Raw genomic sequence first — 22,238 nt, 5'->3', positions numbered from 1 at the left:
TTTCTGTTCTCTTTCCGGATCAAGCCACGTGTCCCTTATAGGGTAGGAATTCCTTTTTTTAATTTTTAATTAAAATTTTAAAATCGGTACACGTATACAAGAGATAAAAAGGCAGCTTCTGCACCTTTTGTGTCTTTCGGTGTGAAAAGAGTCGACTGATTATTGCAGTAGTATTAATTTAACAGGATACTTATTGGGTGCAATTATCAAATTCGTTCTAATCTAGTAATCTATAGTTTTTTAAAATGGGATTAGTACTTTAATTTAGGGTAAAGAACACAAAGAGTCACCGACTATAGGGTATTTTTTATTAAGTCCTTCAACTATTAAAACTTATAAAATGGCCATTAGACTATAAAATATTACTTTATTAAATCTATCGACTATTAAAAGTTATAAAATGGTCATCCGACTATTTATTATGTTTCAAATTCGTCTTTTTTCATTAAAAAATTAGTCGTTATCTAAGCTGGAGCCTGGATGTTAGCATGATGACTAGTGCGAATCTAGAAATTTTTTTGAGGGTGGACACACATATATTAATAGTATAATTTTTTTATGTGGGGCACTATAGAATTTCAGGGTGGACACACATACATTAATGAAGAAAATTTCGATTTTTAAAAAAGAAAATTCGAATTCCATAAAATTTCAGGGTGGGCACGTGCCCACCCTAATACCAACGTGGATCCGACACTGATGATGACTGAGATATGATAGCCGTTTGAAATTTCATATCAAATTTTATCATATCACAGTCAGTAAGTTAACGTTCAGTTAAGAATGCCGTTAATTTTTTTAACGAAAAAAGACGAGTTTGAAGTATAATGAATAGTTGGGTGATCATTTTAAAACTTTTGATAGTTAAGGAACTCAACAAAGCAACACTCTATAGTAAGAGGATAATTTTGTAACTTTTAATATTCGAGGACTTAATAAAGTAGTATTCTATAGTCAAGAGACCGTTTGTGTACTTTACGCTTTAGTTTATCATACAAGACTTAATTTAATAACAAAATTAAAAAAATTAAATTTCTATTTCAGGTTTATTATATATTGTGATTATTAGTTGAATTGTTTTTTATTAATTATTATTTAAATGTATATTATTTATAATTGTAATTATAATACTTTTTATCATATTCAAAAAATATTATATAAATTATGAAATGTATGATGATTTCTTTGTTTTAGAAAAATATATGGCCAAGAGTAATATGCCAGATTCAATAAGTATTTTATTGATAAAGTTAGATTAGAATAACTAAGGGCGGCCGCGTGGTCGGTGTTGCAGTCTAACAAGCATGCCTTTTCTAAATATATATATATCTTTAAAATTAATTAAGATTAAACAAAGCTAAGCTTTTGGTTGGGATATTTGTAGAAACACTTTGCCTAAAGACAATACTAAATAATATTATAAATAAATGAGTCTTTTTTGTTAAAAAATATTATTTCTCACATATATTGGTTATTATTTTTGCAACATGGAGTTGTGTAATTAGTCCTCGTGGCATGTTTTGGGATGGTTTAATTCTGTCGATGAAAAACTGTCGGAAGTAATTAAATCCAATCACTCGCTCCGCCGCCGTCACCACCACCGCAGATGGAAGATCGCGACTGAGCAGCCGTCAAAATGAGCCTTCTGATCATCTTGTAATCAGCCTTGAAAAAGGCTTGCCTAAGTCTCTTGGTAGCGTATCCCATATCCATGTCCGGCATCTCTTCCACCATCTTCCTCCCCCTTTCCAATACGTCCTCCGCTTCCTCACTTTCCCTTCTCCTTCCCCCTCCTGTAACTCCTGAATAAATTTCACCATCATTATTGAATATTATTATCGGATTCGATTCAAACAGTAAAGTGTGTACGTTATCAGATTTTGAACACATATTCCGCCTCTGATTATGTTGATTTCATCAAATCTGTATATATAACGGATGCTATAAAATCTGTATATTGATTATGTTGATGAGAGTTCGGAGGCTCATAAGTTTCCAGTGAGGCCACCTTCGGATTCCGATTTCCCTACACCTTTTCTTCAACAATGTCAAGCCAACGTTAAGCTCTTTCGCTGCTTGTGATATAGGCATGTAAAAGTACTGTGAGATTGCTTTCCTAGACAAAAACTTTGCCCTAATTTTGCCTTGTTCTTCCCTGCAGTTTGTTCTTCAACCTTGAGCACTGGCTTTTCGTACTTGCGGGGCTCGAAAAAGAAGCCCAGTTCATCCCAGAATCCATTGCCATCTTCACCACCATATGCAATTTATTGATTTAAGATGGACGATTGAATATTGTATATGTAACGAAAAATTATTCACCTTGAGATAATAAAGGATCTGAGTAGAAGCTGTTGATCGAGCTCATCGTAAAAGCTTTGTTGCATGCAAAACGCACGATACTGTTCATCAATGTAATTCCAGCTCGAATTTTCTGCGAATGGGAAAGGAAACGGCTTTTCTTCTTATTTGGCGATCGGTTGAGACTCCAACAGCGAGCAGTGATTTGCCATTTTCTTGTGATGATAAGAAAGACGGAGTCTAGGGTTTTTCCTTTTGGAAATGAGAAGAGGCGTTAATGGTGGAATTATATAGGGAAGAAAAAGTGAAGATCATTGCATTAGAAGATGGTGCGCCGTCACTTGTCATGTCCATGCATGAATCATGATGATGATCACCATGGCTTTGTTCATTTATTACTTGTCGTATTTATGAGGTTCACTAGGTTTTAACACCCAAAAAATTAGGTTAAATTGAAGTGTCGATAAGTTTACTAATCTATTTGAAAATTCTTTAAAAATATGGGGCTTTGTGTTGTAATTAATCCATAAATGTTCGGGTTTGAATACCCAAAACCTGCATTCACGCAATTAGCATTTGGTATTTAAAAAAAATATGGGCATCTTAATTGGTTTTCTCTCTCTCAATAAAATGTTTTTGATTTTTCTTCGATTCATAGTTAACCGAGAAGAGGAGTTCAACACCTTTGGTACCATCGCCATTTGCAATAGGTGAAGTTTCAAATGTTTAGGATTCGCTAAAAATCCTATCTCAATCGATCTTTTTCGCAAACCGGCCCCAATATGTGATTTCCCGCAGTTGAAATTATTTTTCTGCAAATTTTGGTATATTTTCGGTCACCGTAAAGTCCCCCGCGCTCCCATGTGCCACCATGCGCACGTGGGATTCGTCCAACAGTTTGGATCGGTTGAACCAGTCACCCCTTGGACCAAACCAGCTTGACCTGACTCGTTGATTAACTCGTTGACATGATCCGTTTGAGCGATCGATTGACCATTGACTTTGACTGTTGACTATGACCATTGAATTTGACCGTTGACTTATTTCAAAACCACTTATCTGCAAGTTTTTTGACGTCCTAAGTCCGTTTTCGCAGTCTGCTTGGCCAAATTCTGACTTGAAAACTCTGTTTTGCATCGTTTATTGCTTAAAGTCATGATTTAATTAAGTGAATTATGAAATTTTGGACTCACTTTCTGATATTGATTTCTGAAGGTGATCACACTTCTCAGCATCATTCACCAGTTGACCTTGACCGTTCTCACTCAGCTCATTTCGATTTTACTCTTTTATCTCGAGATACGCATAAGTATTATTTAGTGACCTTATCATCTTTTACTGTTTAGAATTATGGATTATGTGTTCATAGACTAGTATTGTTTTAGGTTACCATTCCACAAGACCTAGTACTATTAATGTGGAAAATGTAAGGCCTGGTCGATATGCATTTTTCTCTTATAGGTGTGTCCCCTTAACTTGTTCGATATATTTAACGTGTTATGTTATATGTTGCTTCTGTAAACATTTTTATGATATGATTATATATATATATATATATATATATATATATATATATATATATATGTATGTATGTATGTATGTATGTATGTATGTGACATATATGACTTTTGAATACTATGACATCACCATTAATTTGCATGTTGATACATTCATGATATTTACATGGGATCCTCTATGGAGGGCATAATCTCCGTCCTGATTCTGCATGAGATTTATTCCTTGTACTGATTCTGCATAAGATTTATTCCCCTTCATGATTTTGCATGGGCTTAGTCCCCGTTCTGATTCTACATGGGACCTCATTCCCCATTCTAACATCTACATGAGATAAATTCTCGTTCTGATATCAGCATGAGATTATATCTCCGCCTTGACTCTGTTTGTGATCCTCGTATGAGGGCTAAATTCCCATGTTGATTTTGGTATTCAGTTTTTGATGTCTCTTTGTAAGCTAATGTGCATATTATGTTGATTCGAAACGAAAGGCAACATTGTGAATTTCTGTTGGGACATTCTGCTGGTAAAATATATAAATTTTAATATTGGTCAATTATTATTTTGTTTATTTTTTTATATTTTTTTGCATTGCAATATTAATTGATTAAATTTTAGAGGACACATTGAGCCTTGTAGCTCACTCAGTTTATGTCTTTCTTTTTCAAATATCCAGATATAAGACCAGTTTGGCTATTGGAAGTATGGTCTCAATTATACATTGTATGCGATTTAATATTTATTTTTCAGCCTTCTTAAAATATGGCATGAGTTTATTTTTGATTTTATATTCGGTAAACTTTTTCAGAATAACTTATTAAAAAATTTCGTTTGTGAATCGTATATGTGATCAACATGATCATCCTGATTCAGTGGTAACTCCTATGCTAGGTCTAGAGGGTTACATTTATTTTTAAATATTTTTTAGATCAAGATGATGTGATTATTTTTTTTATAAATTTTAATTTGTATACTAAACTTATTAAGAATATATGATTATTAATTTGGAGAAATAATAATGATGATTAAAGGAGATCCGAGATGAATCATTGAAGTAGCGTTTTGTGGGGATTTGGATACTTAAAAGCTTGTAGAGATGAATTAGACCAGATAATATCCAATACTCAATAAAATTCATCCATCTTATTTTCTTTTAAGATAAATTTTTATCTCTTTTCTACATGTAAGGAGTGAATAATTATTTAGGAGTTATTTTTAGATGAATGAATCTTATCAGTTAAGATAGAAAACCGGATCCATCAAACTTATTAACAATGTTAATCCAAATACCATAAATTCATAAGAATGCATAAAATGACAACTCAAGTGCTATTTTAGAAATATATATATATATATATATATATATATATATATATATTATATATATATATATATATATCATATTGAACATTTTATCAAAACAATATATTACATTAAATATCTTAAAAAGATAGCTACTACGTTTGATATTTTTTAAAACTATAGGTACCAAATGTTGTACTGTTATTATTATATTATTTTACATATTTTTGTTTAATCAAAATTATCATAACTTGTATAGGTGCCAAATGTTGTCTTGCCGCCATAACGATCCCCCTTATCACCATACTTGCCGCCCCTAGCCCCATCACTAGGACACTCCCTAGCGAAATGTCCACGTTTCCCACACTTAAAACACTCCCCACCGTTGGATCCACGACCGCATCATAATCTCTCCCTGACCCATGTTGAGGCTTAGCGCTATCAACAGTTATATTCCGCCCATCCAAATCCATTCCATTCCATTCCATTCATTGCTTCAATAGCTTCTTCCATTGCTGCTTTCTCATCAAAAGTGACAAATCCAAATCCACGGGAACGGCCAGAAAACCTGTCAACAGCTACCTGAATCAAACAAAAGTTAAAGCTGATGATTGACTAAAACATCTAGAAAATAACGAGAAGTGTGAGCCAAACCAAGGAATAGTAGTATAGTACCAAAATGTGTTGAACAAATATTAAAGTACATGACAGTTAATGATGTATCGTTCTTTAAACAGATAATGCTATTACGATTACTAGTTTGTTCCATAAAACATGTTACTGTCACCAAGAGTATGCAAGTCTTTCAGCTTTTGAATTGCCTTCAATCTAAATTGGAGAATAAACTGACATCCGGAGGTAGAAAGAATAGTTTTCATAAAGGAGACGGGTCAAGATTATGCAAAGGAAGGTGGACACTTGGAGGTGCAAACAAATACATCGAAAAAGCTTATGAATTGATGAAACCTACTAACTTGTGTAATTGGAACAATGAACAAAAAACAATGTTTGACCAGGATCAGACTCGATGATGATAATCAGTAACTCAAGGATGTTGTTTTCTTCAAAGAATAAGAGAAGAGAAGAGATGTCCTGAAGAGAGAATTTCATGATTCATTTAGTACCTTAGCGTCAAGAAGATTTCCGAACTTTTCAAATGCATCTTTTAGGCCTCCATCAGAGGTTGACCATGAAAGGTTACCAATAAAACAGCGGTACTCGTCTTCTGGCATACTGTTAAGCTGCATTGTTTTCAGCAAAGGAATACCAAAAAAATAATTTTTCCAACAGCACATGCATGTGAAATTAGTTTGAGATATCTTCTCGGAAAAAACATGCCATCATCAGATCAGCAATGAGAAATGGCAGAGACATGTCCAATAAATAGAATGATTGAGCACAAGCATTTCAGTGTGAGCAACCAAAGCAACTTATGACTGTCTAAACTTCAGTTCATTGCATCCACATAAACAACTTCAATATAGAAAAGAGTAGGCACTCCTACGTTATGACTAATAGGATATTAGCTAACTGTTCCCAAGGAGCACTCATTGGCAAACCCTTAAGGTTGGATGAAATTCCTTGGAATTGGGGGAATTGGAATCAAATTCCACCACTTTCTCATGTTTAGTTCAAGTTTTTCAAGGGAATTGGAATCCCTCGTGGCTTCAATTTTTCATCAAATGAGGGAAAGTGAATTCCATCCAAGAATGGATGGAATTCAATTCCCTTGTTTGAGGGAATTGAAAATTGATCATACCACCCTCATCAATCTTTTGGTAACTTATTCATATGTTGAATAAAAATATTTTTTTTATTATTTCGGGTCGGGTCGAGTTTCTAATTCATATATTCGGGTCGGGTCGGGTGCAACTTTATTTTGGTCGAGTCAGTTTTTTTAAGTATGATATTCGGATCGGGTCGAGTTCGGGATTAGGGTGAAAAATACCTGATCCGAAAATATATATAATTTTACCTTATATATTTAGAAATAATTACAATAATACTCTTCTATATATATATTTTTTAATTAAGTCACTGTTTTTGTTGAATAAAAATATTTTTTTATTATTTCGGGTCGGGTCAGGTGAAACTTTATTTTGTTCAGGTCGGGTCGGGTTTTTTAAGTGTGATATTCGGGTCGAGTCGGGTCGGGGTTTTTTTAGTGTGTTGTTCGGGTCGGGTCGGTTTTTTTAAGTGTGATATTCGGGTCGGGTCGGGTTCGGGTTTAGGGTGAAAAAAACCGGACCGACCCGAAAAAAATATATAATTTTACCTTATATATTTAGGAATAATTACAATAATACCCCTCTATATATATATTTTTTCAATTAAGTAAATGTTTTTATTGAAAAAATAATTTTTTTATTATTTTGTGTCGGGTCGGGTTTCTAATTCATATATTGAATAAAAATAATTTTTGGTATATTTTTTGTAACTAATTAACATACTCCGATTGGAATGTATTGAAATATTGTTCTATCTTTTGGTAACTTATTAACATATTTTGATTGTGATTATTTTAACTTATGATGTTTATTAGTATGATTTTTATAATTTATTGAAATGAATAATCAATCAATAAAATGAAAGTTAAATATTTTTAATTTTTTATAATATATTACTACATGTAAGTCGTAAAACAAACTAAAATAAAGCAAAAAAAATAAGAAGGGTAATTCTGTCATTTTACATTACTGAAATCAAATTCATCTGACATGTCTGCGAACTAAACAGAATATCAGAATATAGAGTTAAATTCCAATTCTTGACAGATTCTAATTCCTTCACAGATTTCAATTCCCTCATAAACATTCCAGCAAACCAAACATAACCTAAAAGTATTTTCGTTCGGAGTCGCATGTTGTATTTTCACGATCCAAGCAAACTGTATTAATTCAATAGCTTGATGTAAAATCGTTAAATGAGCGTACCTATTATCAACTAAAAGAATTATCTTTATAGCATCCAAGCTATCAATCTCGACCATAACCTGTTAGCTCCCAAGCACACAACAGTTCTAAATACGCCCCCGCAATTTAGCAAATGAAAATTTGTCTTATTTTCTGGGTTCGAGTAGTTTGCAAATGGAAACATCTCTTCATTTAGGAGGAGAGAAGAAAATCTCTCTTATCCACTAGTGGTTTCGCCGACATATATTAATTGTTCTTGTCCGAAATTCAAAGAAGTGATTTTCCGATCCTATCCTTTGACGTCCGTTATCCGAAAAGGTTAAAATCCAAACGGCGACGAACTTCTAGAAATTACACACTATTCCTTGTCGTTGGTCGGACGTTAACCAGCCTTCACCACAAAGCTTCGGTTTTTGTTTTAGCCAAACTACAAAATCTTCGTTGAAATCGAGATTTTAATATTTTTTTTAATTTACTTTTACCAAAATTATGCATATTTTTATGTAAAAAAAAAAGAAACTTTTATATTGTCAAATTTGTTTCATTTCCAAGCGAAGGGAAAGAAAAGACTTTTCATTTATAAAACGATAAGCGAAAACAACATTTCGGACTCCAACATCAAAGCGCCATTTACGGGTAATTTGTTTATGCTGTTATGTTTTGGTTTCATTTGATGGATTCGTTCGATTCCGATCATGATTCTGGTATTTTCTTTTTTGGGGGTCTGAATTGATTTTGAATTTGGGAATTTTGGTTGCCCAGAAAATGCAATTGGATTGTTTCCTTTTCCCTTTTCATTTTCGATGGAAAATTAAATATTTTGAGCAAAAGCTGGAAACTTCCCCCCTGGATAACTAAAGCTGAAACCTTTTGTGTTAGTATGCTTGTTTTTTTATATATATATATATATATATATATATATATTTGTTTATTTGGATATCAATTGTGGGGTATAGCCTATAGCCTGTAGGATGAAATTTTAAGAGATAAATAAAGAGAAAATTTTAATTCTACGCGAAAATAAATAATAAAACAAGAGAGTTAACGAGAAAGGAAATTTCATGGCATCTGAAGATCATATCCGAGGGGTTTCAGTAATTACACAAAAAAGGAAAAAGAAATAAGATTTTTTTTCTTATGTCTTAGTTTTATTGTATTCCTAATAGTTAAGTCTACCACTAAGTTTTAAAGTCAAAGCCTTGCGTGTTAATTTGGAAGTACATTCATTTATTCGGACTAACTGAAACTTTTGATGCATTGTTGTGTGTTACAAGGGCCTTTTCATTTTTTGATAAAAATGGGTGATCATCTGGTTTTATGCGTGGACCGTCTTATAACACCTGAAAGTTTGCGATCAATGCAAGAAACTGAGGCTGCAGGATCTTCCGGTGAAGGCTCTTGCCAAGCCTCTGAGCCGGATGCTTGTGCTATTTGTGTTAAGGAAGTGGAAGGACATGGTTCCTGCGACGAAGAAGAACCACTTATACAGACAGCTGAATGCCGAATCTGCCAGGAGGAGGACAGCACTAAGAAGTTGGAGACACCTTGTGCGTGTAGCGGGAGTTTGAAGGTATTCATTGTTTTGGGGTCTTTTGAAACTTCCTATTTCAATTTATTCAGTAAAAGAGTCTCTCTGCCGCAACGATGGCTTTCTATTAGCTCTAGAAGTATTGATTACCGTTAGCTTCAAGTTATGTAAAAAGATATATCAGCTAATGTTTGAATGTCATCGTGACGTGGAGAAAGGGCTTGATGATTTTCCTTCTAACTTTGAAGTACTTTTGTTTTATTTAAGATATAGCTTCACTGGCTTATCTTCGTATTCTTGAAGTTAAATAACATTAGCTGACGTTTTTATTATCCAGTTTGCTCACAGGAAATGTGTTCAGCATTGGTGCAACGAGAAAGGTAATATACTTGTGAGATCTGTCATCAGGTAAACCCCTGCTCTCGAAATGGTTCCATCTTCATTAGTTCACCTAGGAGGAAGAAATCTGCTACCTTTTGTATTTGCATTCACCCACATCAATGTGCATATTCGTGAATAAATATCTGGTTCTAAAGGTTGACAATTTTGATTTAGTTTCATTTTTTGATGAAATAATTTAATAACAATGGTGTAAAGTTGCACGTCTACCAGGTTGACTGATGCTTGCTCTTAAAAAGGGAAGAGGCCTTTATATTCTGGCAGATTTTAATTTGAGATGAGAAAAGACTGACTAATCATACGGTTACGGCCGCTTTACCATAATTTTCATCCCCCTTATCTCAATGAATGCCTTTTGCTTTTTCCTTTTGTTCCCTGTTCGTTTATGTTGACTTGATAGGTTTTTTTGAATTGTTCATTGTAATCTTTAGGCTGAAAACATCTTATATGCTCAAAGATGTTCTCTTTTCTTTGCTATTCTAGGGGAATGCTTTTAGTGGATTTTATTTCCATTGTTGTGAAAAAAAGGTCCTTTTGGCTTGTTGCCTTTTATTCCCATCTTTTGACTGGTTTAGGCTGCATCATATAACCCGTATTGTATGATCCTTTATGCCTCTGAAGGATTTTAAGTAAGAAAGCATTAACTTTGATGCTTAAATCGAGGTGTCCGGATGAAACTATTCAAGTACATCATGGAGCACGAACCAAGTGGCCTCTGTGGTAAAGGAATTGTTGTTATTTCTTGAGAACCCAGGTTCGAGCTGCATAGATGCCTAGAGTGTGATCGTTCAATGTCGAAAGGTTGAGAGTTATCTTTGAATAGATATTGCCTTGTACTTACCCCAAATTTATCACACACAAAAATACATCATCAAACAGTAGCTCAGTTGTTTGTTCATGGATACAACTTGTATAGTCTATGAATCAATTAACATGTTGTTTTATTAAATTATCTGTTTGATCTTTCCCATGTTACTTCATCTCCCTGATTGTCATTTCTCAATCAACAAATTAAATACTCACTGTGAGTCGTGTTTTCCTGCCACATACGGTATTGAATTTATTAAATATGATGTGGTAATATTCATGACATATTTGTTGTTTAAAGTAATTTGTTTTTGCGAGTGGAAAATGAGATGTAAGCTACCTTTTGAGTTCTGAGCTTCTGAAAACCAGTGTAATGTTACTTAACCGATTGCAAAGCTCCCTAGATGGAAGAATCAATTATTCATAAATATCTTGTTCTTTCACTTTTTTAGGGTGTGTACTTCATGTCTAAGGATGGACATAAGATTTCCTTTTTCTTCCGGGAACAATTTGTCGGGTTTATGGAATGGAGTTTTACCATGGTTGTATGCTCCAGCTTTTATTAAATATCTTATTTTGGTGTCGCTTGTTTTCAAATGACATTGTACTTGTAACTATTTTAACCATAATCATCTTTTCACAAGGTGGATGTTGCTCATCAACTTCTTATATTTTCAGCATTAAAGAAGTTCCGCGTTTTTATGCTGGGGGACTTAAAATTGTCTGGCTCAAGGTGAAGTTTTTCTTAGCGGAAAAATATGGTCTTATGTATCAATCTTTCGATAAAATTTCCTTTTTTCTGGTGCATGTGGTTAAATGACAGAAAAGTGTTTTTACAAATATTTGAGCCACAGTTCTCTGGTACAAGTTATGCATTTGATGGTACTTTGTCATTGGCTGCTAGGCGGTGGTTCTTCCCATTCATGTTGTATACGTGTGGAACTGTGTATATTATTCGGCTAATTTACTAACTTTTTCTTGCTAAATATATTTAATTTGCAGCCTTACCACCCGGGATATACTGCACCACCACTGCCCCCTCAGTCAGAGGATGCTACAATTGATATCAGGTAAGTCTCACAACTGCAGTTACATATCCACAACATAGACATGATAACTCTCAGTGTCGCTCTAACTTTGATCTCATTTTTCTTTCTCGGTTTTCGTTATTGATATTGGTTTTGCAACCACAACCAAGAGCCTTTTATGTTTGTGAGGATCTATCTATAGTTTCAGTAATGTGTAGGATGGTCTGCTACTGTATGCTCACAACTTTGATCTATTATTTTTCCAATTTTTTATGTCAATAAAGTGAGGGTTGGACAATCTCTGGTGCACCTTTGGATTTACGTGACCCTTGAATTATAGCCGTGGCAGATGCAGAACGTCATCTTTTGGAGGCAGATTTTGATGAATATGCTGATACCAATGCTAGTGGAGCTGCATTTTGCCGGTCTGCGGTTCTAATTGTAAGCTTTACTTTCTCCATAGAAGTAAAATAATTCATGACCATTTCCTACTTATCGACATATGTTAATAATAAAATCTTCACGGTTCTTTCCCTTTATAGTTTTATGAAATATTTTTCTTATTCTTATTGTTCGAACCCGAGAAATAAAATGTACTGCTGTTAATTTGCTTTTGTACATGTGTGTATCTTATTTTCTCTGTTTATTTGCAGCTAATGGCTCTTCTTCTTGGTATGTACCTAACTGCTGGAGATGGAGATGGAGATGGAGATGATGATGATGCATCTGCATTTTTCTCTGTAAGCATAGGATGAATTTTCAGTAATCATATACTAATTCGCATTGTTCTATTATTTATTCGAATCTGTTTCTATGCTATGTAGCTTTTCCTGCTTCGTGCTGCCGGCTTTCTTCTCCCGTATTACATCATGGCCTGGGCCATCAGCATTTTGCAGCGTCGAAGGCAGAGACAGGTAATGTCTCTTGCAGCATATTGCTTCGTGCTTCATGTTCATGCTGTTTAATTAAACAAAGGATAAGTTGCGGATTACTTGGTTTTCCTCCGGTAAATAATGTTGTATTTTTTCCCTTACTGAAACAGGAAGCAGCGGCTCTTGCAGCAGCATAAGTCTCGTTCATGATGCAAGCCGGACAACACCGTGGTATATAGTTCACTATAGCACCGGGACCTGCGGCAACTCCTCGTCAGGAGGCATTTCAATAATGCGGCAGCCGTTTTCTCCAGTAAGTGGCAATGAAACTATGCATAAATCATTTTACCGGTTGTACCAGCATCGAAAGAAAAACGAGGTGATTCGATTATTTATTACGTTGTACTTTGATTGTTATTCAGAAGATTTGTTGTTTGAAGGGATGTTTATGTTTATACATAACTTGGAAATTCTCCAGGTTTTAATTGTTCAATAAAGTATTTGTCCTCCAATCTCAACATACTGTTATTCAAAATGAAACTTTACCGTCAACGGACGCAATTGGACACACAACAGAAAAATATAAAAAAGAATAGTTTGAAGTAGATTGCATAGGTTTGGACTAGGTATGGGTGTAGGACTCAAACTTAATGGGTTCTAATTCGATCCGATCGAGTCGGATTTTTTTTTAAAATGGGTTTAGGCTTTAGGGTGATCCGACCAAAAAAAATTATAATTTTATCTTATATATTTAGAAATAATTATAATAATATCTATTTATATATTATTTTCTTTCAATTAAATCTTTATTTTTTATTGAATAAAAATAATATTTTTTAAATAAATATATTATTTTGAGTCGGGTTAGATTTAAATTTTATCTCAAAAATATTAGGTTAGATTCGTATCAAGTTGATCGAAAATCTTACCGGACCTATGTCGATCCATAGTTTTGACCTCGACTTGTCCCCGTCCCCCCCCCCCAACAAGTGACGTGATACAATTTCCTTTTTCTCCTTTTTTTTTTTTTTGGCAAATTTACAACATGTTGGAAATCCAACCTCATAATATGAGAGACAATTAAGGAGTTTTGACACAAATAGTAGTTCGGATTCAGAAATTTGAGTTTATAATATCAAATTTGAATCTTATCATCGTCATTTTTTATAAATAATCTGTAATTTTCTATATAAACCTCAATTGGGTCTTAGATATACTTTAATCCTGAGCTGAAGAGCCACCCTTAATCTAAATTTTTTCATATATATATATATATATATATATATATATATATATATTAATTTAATTTAAAATTTATATAATATCCTAGTAGTTTTTTCCGTCTCATACATTGTTTTTCTCTTAATTGTTAAGTCCACTGTAACATTTCTCATGGTGTTATTTTTTTATTAATTTAAGATGATTATAAAACAATATATGTTGGATAGATTCTTAATAAGCGTTCAAATACTTCTATAAAAGATGTGTTTGAACCCATGACGTTTAGAAATATTAATTGTTCATTTAATCACTATGTAAACACCCGTTTTTGTCCGGGTTTTTTTTTCCGTTATTATTATTATTATTATTATCGTTATCTTATTATTTTATTATTATTTATTATTACAATTTTTGCAGGCCTAATCCCTAAGCCCAATTCAGATTACAAAAGGCCCAATCCCGGAGCCCAACAACCCGAAGCCCAACTCAGAATTGGCCCAATCCCGGAGCCCAGCAACCCGTCAGATTAGGGTTTCAAACCCTAAATTAGATTAGGGTTTCAAACCCTAAATCAGATTAGGGTTTCAAACCCTAAAACAATTTAGGGTTTCAAACCCTAAAACAGATTAGGGTTTCAAACCCTAATCCCCTACTCAGCCGCCACAGCCGTTTGACCTTCATTTTCCCAGCCGTTCAAGCTGGCTGCTTCCCTCACCGCCGCTGTCATCGGAGCTGTGAGGAATTCATCCATCCAACAGTGACCGGTCCCTGTAAAAACAGTAACCAAATCAAAGAACAGTGGCCTAAGCTTACCCCAAATCTAAAAACCCATTAAAATAACACCCGAAAATCCCGAAAAATCTGGATTTTATTCACCCAAATCAGAGAAATCAAATCCTATCTACCTAGATATCATCATCATCTCAATGGAAATCCAGATGCAAGCAAGCATAAAAGAAAAAAGAAGAGTAATCCGAAAGGGGGGGGAGAAAAAGAAAAAAAGAAAAAAATAAAACCAAGCAAAGAGAAAGAGAAAGAAAAAGGTCTTACCTTCCGAGTTATCACCGTCGTGAGCTTCACTGGACCAAACCGCTTTTGTTTCAAAGGTAAAGATTTAGTTGTTTTAGTTTGGTTGTGGGAAAAGGGGCTCTGTTTCTATGTTGGGTTTTTTAGGAAAGTAGAGGAGAAAGAAAGAGAGAAGGGGTTTTTAGGGCGTTTAACCCCGTGGCCATCGTTCGCGGTGGCCGGGGCTTTGGTTTGCCACATACGGCGGCGTGAGGGTTGTGGTAGAGAGAACTCTCTCTGTTTGTGGTATTTCGGCTGAGAGAAGAGCAAATGAAAGGGTTAAAGGGAGGTCTATGTGTTTCATATTTAGGGTTAATATCAGAATAGGTCACCGTGATTCTATGATCTCTCACGCGTTTTTTTTCATTTTCGGGGTAAATTACATTTTAAATCCCTTTAGCTTTGTAAGGGTTGTAATATGATCCTTAATGAAATTTCATCTTTCTATTTTGAGCTCTTTATTTATTTCTTGTTCCGTTTTAATCCTATATGATTAGTATTATACTTTCTAAGTGTTTAGATTTTTGGTTGCTCGTTTCATATAATATTCGTTTTAGTCCTTATTTGCATGTGTTGTGTGATTTTAGCTGATGTTCGAATTTGGCCCTCAGATTTATGCATCTTCTGTTTTAGTCACTGTTTTGGTATTTGGTTTAAATATTTTGTTGATCCCTCATGTTTTTGTGTAATTTCAGTTTAGTTCTTTAACTTATGTTCCTTCGATTTTAGCTCTTTAAATTTCTGTATTTGTATTTTGGTCCTTAAATTTCATTTTTTGACATTATTCTAGCCCTTCAAGCTTGGTTAAACGTCATTTTGGTCCTTGAAATTATCATATGTGCTTATTTGGTTTGTATTTTGGTTTGTAATGTTAACTTAGTTTTATTTTAGTTATTTATGTATGAATGTATTTTACATATTTTTTGGTTATTTGTATTATGTAATAATTTTGTCATTTAATGTAAACATTCTATGTCGCATATATTCCCATTTGTATTTTCATTGTATATTATTCGAATAATTTCAAGAACACATATTTATAGAACGGGCGTGGAAAGTATCACTTGATCGAAGTGGTACAATCCGATACGACGTTCAAGCAGAATAAAAAATGCAAATTCTTCCTTTTTACAAGCTTATAGAAATTATTTTATTGTTATTTTTTTTTTTTTTTGATTAATTTATTTGATGTTCATTGTTTAATATTTAAATTTTAATCTTTATTATTATTTCTTCATTGAATCTTAATATGAGTGATGTATGCTTTGGAAAGTATAGTATGATGCATTATGTCAATTTTCGTCATTTTTTAATTTAAAGAGAAATATTCTTTACAAGTAAAATAGACGAGGTAGCTTTCCCTGCGGAGGATTGCAAATCTCGGGATTTCTTATCGAGAAAAGGATTTTTTTTTATTTATTTTAACTAATATTCAATAAATAGATCATAATTTATTTATTATTCTATTTTTCATAATTTTTATTGTATTAATGGTTGTTATGTTAATATTAACGATACATAAATTAAGCATATTTTATTTTCTACTCATGACAATATTATTTAGTGGAAATTCAAAGATAGGATATACTTTATAGATAAGAAATAGATGAGATAGCTTTCCCGTTGGAGGATTGCAAATCTTGAGATTTCTTACCAAGTGAAGTATTTCTATTATTTTAACAAATATTCAATAAATAGATCATATTTTAACTTTATATTCGATTTGTAATTTCCACCATTTTACGACAACATGTAAGCGACACAGTACCAGTTTTTGGGCGTTGTGGGGTGCTAATCCTTCCCCACGCGTAACCGACTCCCGAACCCATCAAATCGAACATTTGGTAAACGCAGACCATTTTTGTCTTTAAAAATGATTTTCCTTAAAATTGTTTTAAAAAGACGTTTTTAGATATTCGACCTACCTAACCCAAAGGTCGATGGCGACTCTTTTCTATTTTATTCAAATCAATTCAAAATCACCCAATTTTTCCAAAATAAAGTCGTAATCGTTTTTTAAAATAATATTTAATTGTTTTATAAAAAATGGTTATGACAGCTTGGCGACTCTGCTGGGGAATGACACGAGAGTCAGGCTGTCGGTTGCTTATATATGGTCGTTATGGTGGAAATTATAAGTTCGAATCTTTAGTAAAACTATGATCTATTTATTGTATTTTTATGTATTATTTTATCTCTTTATTTTTATATACTAACATTTTAATTGTTTTCATTTTTTTCAGATATTTCTTAGTTCTCGTTGGGTGTTATTTTTTATTTTTATTTTCCCTGTTTTTGAGTCAAAGGTTTGTTTGTTTCTCCTCACACACATCGTTTTCATTAGCATAACATGAGCTCTAGACATGAGTTTCGATCCAAATTAGTTAGGGTGATTGCTTTACTCTCGTAAGAATTTATTCTTCGTATGAGTTTTAGCAAATAACCCATGGGATACATACCTTATACCTTCGTAGGAATTTATTCCTCGTATGGGTATAAGGCAGTGAATCCCCTCGAATTGAACTCGGTCCGTTTGAAACCTGTAATGGGTGAGGATTGAGGGTTTGGTAGCCCAAGGGGGCACTGACATCAAGGACGATTCGAGTTCCTTTTTTTTCCTGTTAGAGCTGAAACCATGCATATAGTGAACCATAGAATGGTCACACTAGGTAGAGTCATACTGAACCTCTGTCCGTCAATAGGTACCCAAAATAGGCGTACACAATGGAGAAACCCTCTAACCTTTTTATTTTATTTTATTTATTTATTTTTGAGTGTGTAGAATAGATTTATTCTTTAAAGCATGTGAAATAGAATTTAGGTGCAGTTAGAATTTAATTAATTTAGGAGGGTAGAGAGCATGTTTGGGTAGGACCCTTTTTGAGGAATATTATTCGGGTAGATAATACATAAATAGAATAGATTTATTTCCCGTTTTACTTATCTTTTTATGTTAAATTTATACAATTGTTTTGACTAACTGTTTTGTTTGTTTTGTTTATTTGTTTCATACTGCATAGACATATCATTAGAAAAGGCGATTGATCTGTGAGTATCGATAAAGTGGAAAGATTTTCACGATGGAAAGGAGTTTTCTAAACAAAGAAGTGAGTCCAGCAGATGTAAGGAACTGGTCCGAAGCCAAGCAGAAAGAGCAGGGAGATAGTCTATCAGGGGACTACGTGTCAGATCTGTCTGATTATACACCAGCTTCTTTAAAACAGAATGAGCTTCAGGGATTGAAAACAATTTGGGAAAGTTGGAATCTTATTGAGAGGCAAGCTTTTCAGCAGACTTATGGGGATATATTTCATCTGATATACGTGAAGGTAGACCCGGTTCTCATACGAAGCATAATACAGTTTTGGAATCCGGCCTATAGTTGTTTCACATTCAACCGAGAGGACATGACTCCAACCCTCGAGGAATACCAATTTCTGTTGAATTTGACAAGCGTTAAAGTGGACAAAGTTTACTCCCGGTCGATAAAAGGGCCTTCTTTGAAGTCAAAGCTTGCAAAGATTCGGGCACAAGCGACAAATGGTAAATGATCGCTTGCAACGCAAGGGAGAAAGTGAGGGAGTACCGTGGTCTCACTTACAAAAGATAGCTGAAGCACATGTAGATGAAAACGTGCGTAGAGATGTATTTGCTTTGGGTATATATGGTTTGGTAATCTTTCCAAAATGTTTGGGGCTGATCGAGCTAGTAGTAGTCGATTTGGTTGAGAAGTTAGGAAGAGAGGTGAATCCAGTCCATGCAATTCTTGCTGAAACTTTCCGATCTTTGAATATATGTAGAAGGTTGGGGGGAGGTCGTTTTATGGGTTGTGCTCAATTGCTTACTGTGTGGATCAGAAGCCATTTCTGGAAGGAAGAAAAAGTCAACTATAATCGTTTTTTGAAAGATTATTCTCCTGTCGCTGAGTATCTTACGAAGGAGTGGCCTGAAGTATCTCAGAAAGATCAATGGATTGATTTCTTCCGGAATCTACAAAATCAAAACATAGCATGGCGAACACCGTGGCTGATGCATACACAAATCTTGTTCAAATGTGGAGATTTGGATTGGATTATATTACTGGGATTGTGGGGAGGAGTGGGATACGCTCCTTTGTTGATATTGAGACAGTACGGTGCCCGACAGTTTGTTCCCGTGACTCATGGGTTGACTGGTGCTGAATTTGATTTTAAAGAAGGCAATTATAGAAAGAAAATCAAAGATGTGGCTGATTCTTGGAGGATGACTTTTAGGACTAAAGTGGTTGGAGCGGATGTTATCTTGACGCCTGATTATGAAGCCTGGAGAATCAGGAGGGTAAATGATAAGATACTTTTAACATCTGGAGAGGGATCAAGGTCGATAGAAGAACAAATCAGAATATCCCTTCGAATTTGGAAATCCAAAGAATTGAGTTTGAAATGGAAAAGGCTAAAGATTCCAAGAAAATAGAAGAGATGGAGAGAGAAAACTTCATGTTGACTATCGAGGCTGAATTTCATGCCAGACAGTTTATAATGATGAGAGAACGGAAAGAGGAGGTGGAAGCCGATTTAGAAGACTTAAAAAAGATTATCAAAGGGTGCAGCAAGTGAGAAAGAAACTTGGATCCAGAGAATTAGCGGCTGCAAGACGGCGAATCAAAAGTCTGGAAATTGAGAACAAGTGTCAGATCAAGAAGATAGAAGCTGGAAAAGCAAAAGTATGCGAGCTAGAGGCCGATAAAAAGGAATTGATCAAGCAGTATAAAGCTGAGGCTCGTAGAGCTCAAAAACTCCAAGAAGAAAAAGAAGTCAGCTTGAAAGAATTAGAAGAAGAAAAGAATCAAGTCCAGGGGTTAAAAACTGAGATGAACAGTATAATTGAGGACTTTGAGGACAAAGATCGAAGAATTTTAGAGCTCGAAGAAGAAAGAAAGCGAAAGAAGAGATGTGGTCTGAGAGACAGGGATGGAATCGATTCCTCGATAGAAAGCAGGCAGAGATTGGATCGTGGATGCAGAGATTCTCGACAAAAAGTCAGCAAGTAGATGAGCTCACGGGAGAAATGGGAGAATTACAGATGAGATTCGAACATGAGATGAACCAATCTCGAGCTATGAATGATGAGCTCAAAAGTCATGTATCGAACCTCGAGCAATCCCTTCTGCAAGTGCAAGTTCCTCCCGCTTCAGTGGACATAAGAGTTGCTCTCGAAGAAAACAATCTTCCAGAAGAAATCAGAGAATTGAAAGGTGAACTCCAGAAATGCCGAATTCATATTACCAGTCTAGAAAAGAAATCAAACGCATCAATAAGGGATGGGAAAATACATACGAGCATTATCGATCCTTAGTAGAAGAGCGCGAGCGCATGATGGGGGAAGCTATTGCTCAAATGGGTGAAGTGGCTCGGTACATGAACGAATTAGCCAATAGAGCGGAGATCATCCAACTGTGCACAAATCCGGTTTCTGAATATACAAGGGAGATCATCGCCATTATGAACGAAATTGTAGAGCTGAGTCTGAGGGCTAGGCCTTATATGTAATAGAACTCCTTTGTAATGAGTGAAACTTTTTATCCAATGAAAGTATTTCCGAATGGTTACTGCTTGGGTCAACGCCTTTTATTTGCATTTCATACTTGCATCATTCATTATGCATAAGAATATTCATCATTTATAATGCATCACCAATAAAATGTATCATTTATAGCACATTACCAATAATATGCATTCGAATTTAAAAGAACAATAAAATTAATTTCCGAAGGGTTATGTGACAGACGATTCTGGCAAGTAAGAACTCCAATCCTTATCACACGCGAAGTAGAGCCATGGAGGCCAAGCTTGAATGGCAGGCAAGAAGATGGATCAGTCACAAAAGTCAATTATAGATCAAATACTGCAAAGCCAGGCTAATATGATGAATGAGATGATGACCAAGATGTCTGGGTTACGTACTGAAACAGTTAAAGAACCAAGCGCTGCCCCTGTTGAAGTTTCTAGGCAGGAGTCTACCCCGAGACTAGTTATCTCACCTGAAAAGCTAGGGGAACATCCTGCAGGGTCTTCAGCTGTAAAGGTTCAAATGGCCACGACTAACCCTCAAAACAGTCCTTATGAGTATATTGATGTAGATCCTGAGGAAATGGAGAAACCTAAAACGGAAGTACCGGAGCATTTAAAGGACTGGTGCAAAGGGTTTTTTAAAGAAATGGGAAAGCAGGGTTCTCAAGACGGAATGAATGCAGAGGAATTGAGTCTTGTGCCAGACCTAGTATTACCACCAAAGTTCAAAATGCCGGAATTTGAAAAGTATGATGGAAAAACTTGTCCTGTTGCTCACTTGACCATGTTTTGTCGAAGAATGACAGGATTCGTGAAGGATGATGGGCTATTAATTCACTGTTTCCAGGCCAGCTTGACGGGGTCAGCTGTCAGATGGTATAACAAATTAACCCGAGCTAAAATAGGGTCTCGGAAGGATTTGGCCAATGCGTTTAAAGAACAGTATCAACACGTTACCGATATGATGCCTGATCGTGTTACTCTCCAAAATATGGAGATGAAGCATAATGAGACCTTCCGACAATACGCTCAGCGCTGGAGGGATATTGCTGCTCAAGTGCACCCACCACTTATTGAGAGGGAGTTTATAACCATGTTTATAGATACGTTAAAATCTCCTTATATTGATCATATGTTAGGAGTGGCAACTAAGAGCTTCTCTGATATCGTGATGTGTGGAGAGATGATTGAGAGAGCATTAAAGAAGGGGCATATTGTCGGTAGCCAAACTCCTGCAAAGAAACCCTATGTGAAAAGGAAAGAAGGAGAGGTGAATAATGTAAATTTCTCTGTGAGTAAGCCGAAGATGGGAAATTCTTCTTCATCCCAAGGAGAGACTAAGCGCGAGCATAACAATGAAAGGATGACGTTCACTCCCATACCAATGACTTACAGTGAGCTCTTCCATGGATTAGTCCAAGCTCACGTAGTGTCACCAAAATTCATTGATCCAATTAAACTACCTTATCCAAAATGGTTCAACGAAAATGAGACATGCGAATATCATGCAAATCTCAGAGGACATAATATTGAAAAGTGTCTCGCTTTTAAAAGAGTGGTTGAAGATCTGATCAAGAGAAAAGTGGTGTCCTTTAATGATTCTGAAGCACCATGTGTTGCTGCAAACCCACTTCCAAATCATCAGAATCAGGGAGTAAACGCTATTGAGAAAAATCAGAGAGTTAAAAGGAGAATTGAAGAAATAAGAACACCACTGAAGTGGGTATATGCTCAAATAAAGG

The 22,238-nt window shown here is 34.9% G+C and overlaps 2 pseudogenes; one reads left to right on the top strand and one right to left on the bottom strand.

Annotated features, from left to right (window-relative positions):
* Positions 1–1,563: 1,563 nt before the first annotated feature.
* On the bottom strand, positions 1,564–6,537 carry LOC120159665 (annotated as a pseudogene).
* Positions 6,538–8,569: 2,032 nt separating this feature from the next.
* LOC120160125 lies at positions 8,570–12,975 on the top strand (annotated as a pseudogene).
* Positions 12,976–22,238: the final 9,263 nt, after the last annotated feature.

Source organism: Hibiscus syriacus, unplaced genomic scaffold (assembly GCF_006381635.1).
Source record: "Hibiscus syriacus cultivar Baekdansim isolate YM2019G1 unplaced genomic scaffold, ASM638163v2 tig00002847_pilon, whole genome shotgun sequence".
Lineage (NCBI taxonomy): Eukaryota > Viridiplantae > Streptophyta > Magnoliopsida > Malvales > Malvaceae > Hibiscus > Hibiscus syriacus.
This window is presented reverse-complemented; position numbering and strand designations above follow the sequence as displayed.